This window comes from Rutidosis leptorrhynchoides, chromosome 1 (assembly GCF_046630445.1).
Source record: "Rutidosis leptorrhynchoides isolate AG116_Rl617_1_P2 chromosome 1, CSIRO_AGI_Rlap_v1, whole genome shotgun sequence".
Taxonomy (NCBI): domain Eukaryota; kingdom Viridiplantae; phylum Streptophyta; class Magnoliopsida; order Asterales; family Asteraceae; genus Rutidosis; species Rutidosis leptorrhynchoides.
The window spans coordinates 53,234,303-53,242,727 of record NC_092333.1 but is presented as its reverse complement, the minus strand read 5'-3'; positions in this window follow the sequence as shown (position 1 = coordinate 53,242,727).

Here is an 8,425-nt window from a genome sequence, read left to right as displayed (position 1 = left end):
CTCCAGATTTCAGGCCAGGTTCTATAAATTGCAACATTTTCTGCCGAGTAAAGAAAAAAAAAAAACACACAGATACATATTACTCCGTATTTATTTTATTTATTATTTATATTATTATTATTATTATTATTATTATTATTATTAATAAGATTATTATTAATCTTATTATTTATTTTTTATTATTAGTGTTATTATTTTTGCGATACAAAAATAATAATGTACATCAAATATTACGACGGAGTGCTGTCCAAGTAATTTTCAAAATGAGTTTTCGAGCAAGCTAGAGCTAAGGAAATTATGGGTTATTGCCAAGGAGGTTATGGGTAATGTTCGGGGGTATTTTTTGTGAATCAAACCTCGTGTTTATCATCTCCGATGCGTCTACGTGCTTTCCTGCAATATTGTATATCAATATTAGACAGTGAGTTTCATTACTCCCTTTTTATATATATTTTTGGGACTGAGAATACATGCGCTGTTTTATAAAATGAATACAAAAACTAAAACTGATTTGAGTGAGTTTCATATGATCCCTTTTACTCTCTACATTTTTGGGCTGAGAATACATGCAAATGCTTTATTAACCGATATACAATATTTATATGTGTGAGTTTCATTGATCCCTTTTTTAATTGCTTTTGCAATATATATTTTTGGCCTGAGAATACATGCACTTTATTTTAAACGCAATGGATACAAGTACATACTAAATTCTACACTGAGTTTAAACCGAAAATCCCTTAGCTTTGGTAACTAGTAACTGCCAGTTATAAGAACTGGTGGGCGCGAGTAGTAGTATATGGATCCATAGGGCTTGATATCCCCGTCCGAGCTAGAGCACTAGCCTTTTAACGGACGTATGCTATTTGAGAAGCGTACACGTTGGTTTGCGTGTATTATTAAGATGATTATACAAAGGGTACAAATTATATATACGTTAAAGTTTAGTTACCAGGGTGCTCAACTTTGTAGAACCGATTGATAAACGTTTTGGATGAAACAACTGAAATCTTGTGATCCACCTTTTATTTAAAACATAATGATAAACGTTTTGAATAAAACAACTGAACTTTTGTAATCCACATTGATATACGGATTATGTGTAATATTAAAACTATGAACTCACCAACCTTTGTGTTGACACTTGAAGCATGTTTATTCTCAGGTTTCTAGAAGTCTTCCGCTGTTTGCTCATACGTGATACAAGTTATGTGCTTGGAGTCATACATGCTATATACAAGAAACTTGCATTCATCAAACCATTACCATGTATCTTATTTTGACTGTATTGTCAACAGATGTATTATTGTAAACCATTTAAATGGTGATTGTCTATACGTAGGAATCATCAGATGTAAAAAAACCTGGAATTTATATATTCATTTATGAAATACCTTTTCAAACGAATGCAATGTTACAAAACGTATCACATAGAGGTCAAATACCTCGCAATGAAATCAATGAATGACGTGTTCGTCCATATGGATTTGGAGCGATTGTCACAACACTACTTGTTAGAATTGAAACATTAACTCTCTAATTCTCTAGTTGGGGTCTTCTCTCATCAATTCATTAGAAGACCAATTGAGGTAATGCAATACCTCAATTTCTCTGTCGTAACAACCTTAGTAAACATATCAGCAGGATTCTTCGTACCAAGGATTTTCTCCAATAATAAAGTACCATCATTTATATGTTGTCGAATAAAATGATACCTTATCTTGATGTGTTTCGTACGACTATGAAACACCGGATTCTTCCCAAGATGAACCGCACTTTGATTATCACAATTCAAGACGCAATAGTCTTGTCTTTTACCCAACTCACCTAAGAAGTTTTTCAACCAAACAAGCTCTTTAGAAGCTTCTGCAATAGCCATATATTCGGCTTCGGTGGTTGATAAAGCAACACTCTTTTGTAGTCGAGACATCCAACTAACTGTCGTCTTCCCTATTGTGAAAACATAACCCGTAGTGCTTTTCCCCGAATCATCACATCCACCCGAATCAGCATCCGCATAACCCCTAAGTATGAGATTGTTTTTGGAGAAACACAATCCCATATTAGAAGTACCTTTCAAATAACGAAGCAACCATTTGACCGCTTCCCAATGCTCTTTCCCCGGATTAGACATATAACGACTTACAACTCCCACTGCTTGAGCAATATCGGGTCTTGTACAAACGATGGCATACATAATACTACCCACGGCCGATGCATATGGAACCTTTTCCATATCCATTTTGTATTTTACCGTATTTGGTGATTGACTTTTCGATAACTTAATCGTACTACCCAAAGGCATAGAACGAGCCTTTGAATTCTCCATATTGAACCTCTCTATAACTTTCTCAATATATTTGGATTGAGACAAGTATAGAGTACCCTTCACACGATCACGCACAATACTCATGCCAAGTATTTGCCTAGCACCACCAAGATCTTTCATCTCGAACTCATGGGAAAGTAATGTAACATCCCGCCTTTTTTCGTTTACTTTTCCGTTTAATTATTTAAAGTCTGTTATATGACTATAACATCTCCTGTTAATACGCGTTTTAAATTATCTCGTTTAGGTAATTCACGCACCCGAACGAAAGTTGAGGGACTAAACTTGACAAGGGATCAAACCCTTGACTAGGTCAAAGGGTCAAACCCCTTTCATCCATTCATTTTCATCCTCATCTTTTACTACTTCCAAATCCTCTCAACATTCAATCCTTAATTCATCATCTAAATCCGATTTTGGAGGCTAACATCAAAACAAATTACATATTTGGAATCCTCTCTTCATTCTCTACGTTTTGATACTAATTTCATCTCGATTGGGTAACTTTCTAAAAACTCTAAATTTCATAATTTTAGTGTTCTTGACTTAAAGGTGTGTTAATTAGTGTCTATGGCTCATTGTGATGTCGTATATGTGATTTGTATGCTCGATCTTGTGAATTGACATAACTAGCATGAACTTGAAAAAGAGCTTGCTAAATCTTTGATTTTGGATGATGAAATGTGTTTAGATGTTAATGGTTGTGTGTTCAAAGTGTTAGTTACTTCATTAGCTTCGTTTTGGTGTGTTGATTGACATGAAAACCTTACATTAACATGATTATTGGTTTTGAGATTTTGGTTAGGGTTTGATAAGCTTTATATGAACTTTTGATGTATCAAATGGTATGAAATATTGTTGATAAGTGTTTTGTTGCAATGTGTGTTTGATTACCTTCGAAATGGCATATCATACATGTAAATTGGTTGCCCGAATCATGAAATGCGTTTTTAGAACTTGAACCTTTGATTATGAACGTTTAATGCGGTTTTGGGTTGTTGTAAGTGTTGAATTACTCGTTGAAATGTGTCTATTCATTTTCCTCGTCAAAATACCTTTCCGATGATATAAGATACATGTTTTGGTTGTTTGCGGATCATAAAATGTGTTAGTTTGGTTTTTGGTTCGTGCACTTAGGAGTTTTCTGCATCAGACTTGAATACGGACCTGGACGCCATCCAGATCCTTGGACGTCGTCCCAGTTTTCAAAGCTGGACGCCGTCCAGATCTTTGGACGCCGTCTCAGCCTTCAAAGCTGGACGCCGTCCAGACAATCTGGACGCCGTCCAGATACACTGGCAGGCTTCTGTCTTCGCTGATCATTTTACGGAAAATGTTTGCTATACTATGGACCTCCGATTCACATGTAACTTGTTCTAACATGCTCATATATGATTAAAAACCTCAAAAAAATAGTTCGGGACCCGACCCGAACGTGTTGACTTTTTCGTTGACTTTGACCCGACCTAAGTTGACTTTTAATCAAACTTAACCAAATGTTTCTGCAATCGTTCTAACATGCTTTTATACTTGTACCTTGCATGAAACATGACAATTTGATTCACATGCTATTATGATCGAGTCTTAATGAGCCATATGACTAATTGAACATCTTTGACCAATCGTGACTATCGTTATTGATACAACCTATTTGTTTAGGTCAAGACTAGCATTGTTCTTTGCACACGTTACTCGTCGAAGTACTTATTTGCTCTTGCGCTCAAGGTGAGATCATAGTCCCACTTTTACTCTTTTGCACTTACATTTGGGATGAGAAAACATAAACGTTTCTTTTTACTAAGTGAACACAAGTACAGGAAAACAAACATTCTACATACGAGTTTGAACAAAAATCCTCAATTCGATTATCATTAGTTACACTTGCCGGGTGTAAGCGAGAACTTATGTTATATGGCCATATGGGTTTGACAAACCCTCATTTAAACGGTTCGCTACCGTTTACGAATGAAATATATTTTCGAGAAACAGTGTATGTTCTAACACTATTGTGATGGGGTTCTATGGAAGGAATGTTAAGTATTGATAATTGGGTGCTCGTGAAACAAACTTTTGGAATGTATTACTATTAATTCATTGTTGCAAATCTTGTGGTTCACTTGTACTTACTTATTCAAACCTATGATTTCACCAACGTTTTCGTTGACAGATTTCTATGTTTTTCTCAGGTCCTTGAACATTTGTGTGATACATGCTTCCGCTCATTTCTTTTGATACTTGCTTGGATGTCGAGTAAACATGCATACGTGGAGCGTCTTTTGGCTACTTTCATTTGTGTCGCATATGTTTAAATTGTACTTTAAACTTTGTTATGTAACTAGTTGTCAAACTACCTTGTAAACCTTGAAACATCTTTACTTTTGAAATGAATGCGACATACTTTTGTTCAAACGTTGTTTTAAAGACTTATGACCACGTAACGGGACCTAAGTAGACGGCGCCGTCAATGACGATTTTTTCGGGTCGCTACAGATGGTATCAGAGCGTTGGTTGTAGGGATTTAGAGTTCATTGGTGTCAACCCCGAGTCATAGGGTACATTAGTGAGTCTAGACTACAACCAGCATATAGACTTGAAGTAGGAATTACTTGACTACTTGTGCATTATACTCGAACGTTTCTACTCATATCTACTTTTATTTCATCTTAATCTCACGTTGTTTAATTTGATTGACGCGCTACCTTGACTTAGTGAAGTAATGTCGGATGCACATATGAATTAGGGTAATATAATTTCCGGGATTATATTACGGTGACTCATATGAAAGTTCCGACATTATGACACAAAGAATTTAAGGCGAGTCAAGGAAAATTTTTCTCTCTATCCTATTTCCATATCATGATTAGTATTATTGAAAATACTAATCAACGGTATTCTTGTGTTTTGAAGGAACAATGCCTCCTCGTCGTGTGCCACGCCATGAGACTCCCGAACAAGCTCTACAACGAATGATAGCCACCGCCGTGGAAGCGGCCATGGCCGATCACTCCTCCAACAATAACAACAACCACAACAACAACAATCAAGGGGCCGGTAACTCAAGCGAAGGGTGCTCCTACAAAGCCTTCATGGGGTGCAAACCTCACACTTTTGATGGAACCGGGAGACTGGTTGTACTCACTCGATGGTTCGAACAAACGGAAGCCGTTTTTAGCATAAGCGATTATCGAGACCAAGATAAAGTCAAATATTCCACCCACACCTTTGCCGGTATCGCCCTCACGTGATGGAACACCTATGTACAATCGGTGGGTACCGATGAAGCTCACGCCCTCTCTTGGGCCGACTTGAGGGAAAAGATGATTGTCGAATATTTCCCTCGCGAAGAAACCCGAAAGCTCGAACAAGAGCTAAGAACCTTAGAGGCGGTCGGAAACGATCTCAAGGCCTATAATCAACGATTCGCCGAACTATCCCTGATGTGTCCAAACCTCGTGAACCCCGAATCTCAAAGGGTCGAACTTTATATGTATGGTCTTCCAAATAGCATCAAACAAGGGGTGATGTCATCCAAACCCGCTAACCTACAACAAGCTTTGAACATGGCCCACCAATTGATCGAAACGGTTGACGAAATCATAGTTCCGGCACCTAAAGCCGAGGATAAATCGGGCGGCAACAAAAGAAAGTGGGAACCCTCCTAATCAAGCAACAACAACTTTGCTAAGAAGCCTTACACCTCCGACGGCAATAAGGGTTATGCCGGGAACCTACCTCTTTGCAACAAATGCAACAAACATCACTTTGGTGAATGTGGCAAGTTAATTTGTCACCGGTGCCAAGGAGTTGGTCATAAGGCCAATGAGTGTAAAAGTGTTGCCCCCATCGCTCGAAAGGGGCCCAATGCACCAAAAACGGGCACTTGTTATGAATGTGGCCAAACAGGCCATTATAGAAATGCATGCCTGAAGAGGAAAGATAACCCCAATACGCGCGGCCGAGCTTTCAACATCAACACCGAGGAAGCCCGAGATGATAATGAATTAGTCACGGGTACGTTTCTTCTAAACAACACTTATGTTACTTGTTTATTCGATTCGGGTGCCGATAAATGCTTTGTATCCAAGACTTTGATTCATTCTTTTAGCACTCCACCACTCCCACTAGATACCACTTATACCATTGAAGTGGCCAACGGGAAACTATTGAGTGCCGACATATATTACCGGGGGTGTACGATAAACATTTTGGGTAACGAGTTTGAAATTGACTTGATACCCATGGAACTAGGAAGCTTTGATGTAATAATCGGTATGAATTGGCTAGCTAAAACGAAATCTCACATCCTTTGTGATCTTAACGCAATTCGAATTCCTATCGAGAATGGTGAACCTTTGATCGTCTATGGCGATAAGAGTTGCACCGGACTCAACCTTGTTTCATGCATTAAAGTTAGAAAACTACTCCGTAAGGGTTGTTTTGCGATCCTTGCTCACGTTAAGAAAGTCGAGTCCGATGAGAAGCACATCGATGATGTGCCAATTGTTAGTGGCTTTTCCGATGTATTTCCTGACGAATTGCCGGGTCTTCCACCTCATCGACCGGTTGAATTCCAAATCAATCTTATTTCGGGAGCCGCACCCGTAGCTCGTGCACCATATAGACTTGCTCCATCCGAAATGCAAGAATTGCAAAGTTAAATCCAAGAACTACTTGACCGTGGTTTTATCCAACCTAGCCATTCACCATGGGGCGCTCCGATTTTGTTTGTTAAAAAGAAAGACGGATCCCTACGAATGTGCATTGATTATCGTGAACTAAACAAATTGACGGTTAAGAACCGATATCCTGTTCCTCGTATCGATGACCTCTTTGATCAACTACAAGGGTCTTGTGTATATTCAAAAATCGATCTCCGCTCGGGTTATCATCAATTAAGGGTTAAGGGGGAAGATGTCTCCAAAACCGCTTTCCGAACTCGTTATGGTAGTTATGAATTTCTTGTAATGCCATTTGGTCTCACTAACGCACCAACGGTGTTCATGGATCTTATGAACCGCGTGTGCAAACCGTATCTTGATAAATTCGTTATTGTGTTCATCGATGACATCTTGGTCTATTCTAAACGCGAAGAAGAACACGAACAACATCTCCGACTTGTGCTTGAACTCTTGAGACAAGAACGACTCTATGCCAAATTCTCCAAATGTGAATTTTGGTTGAAGGAAGTTCAATTTCTTGGTCATGTTGTAAGTGACCAAGGTATTAAAGTCGATCCATCGAAAATCGAAGCCATTAGTAAATGGGAGACTCCTACAACACCTACTCACATTCGTCAATTCTTGGGTCTGGCCGGATACTACCGTAGATTCATCAAGGATTTATCTTTAGTTGCTCGTCCTCTAACTGCATTAACTCACAAGGGAAAGAAATTCATTTGGGCGACCGAACAAGAATCCGCATTTCAAATCTTGAAAACAAAGCTAACCACCGCTCCTATCTTGTCACTTCCCGAAGGCAATGACGATTTTGTTGTGTATTGCGACGCCTCGAAACATGGTTTTGGGTGTGTGTTGATGCAACGAACGAAAGTCATTTCTTATGCTTCTCGACAACTCAAAATTCATGAACGAAACTACACGACACATGATCTCGAACTCGGAGCCGTTGTCTTTGCACTTAAAATGTGGAGGCACTATCTTTATGGAACCAAGAGTACTATCTTTACCAATCACAAAAGCCTCCAACACATCTTCGATCAAAAGCAACTAAACATGAGACAACGACGGTGGATTGAAACTTTGAACGATTACGATTGTGAGCTTCGTTACCATTCGGGAAAGGCAAATATAGTAGCCGATGCCTTAAGTCGAAAGGAAAGAGCGGTGCCTCTTCGTGTCCGAGCTTTAACCATCACCATTCACACCAACCTTAATAGCCAAATTCGGGTAGCCCAAGATGAGGCTCTCAAGGATGAAAACGTTTCACACGAGCTCTTGAATATTCTCGTCTCTCGATTCGAAGTTAGGGAGACCGAACTTCGATATTTCGCCGGAAGGATTTGGGTGCCTAGATATGGGGACCTACAAAGTCTTATTTTAGATGAAGCCCATAAGTCACGATACTCGATTCACCCCG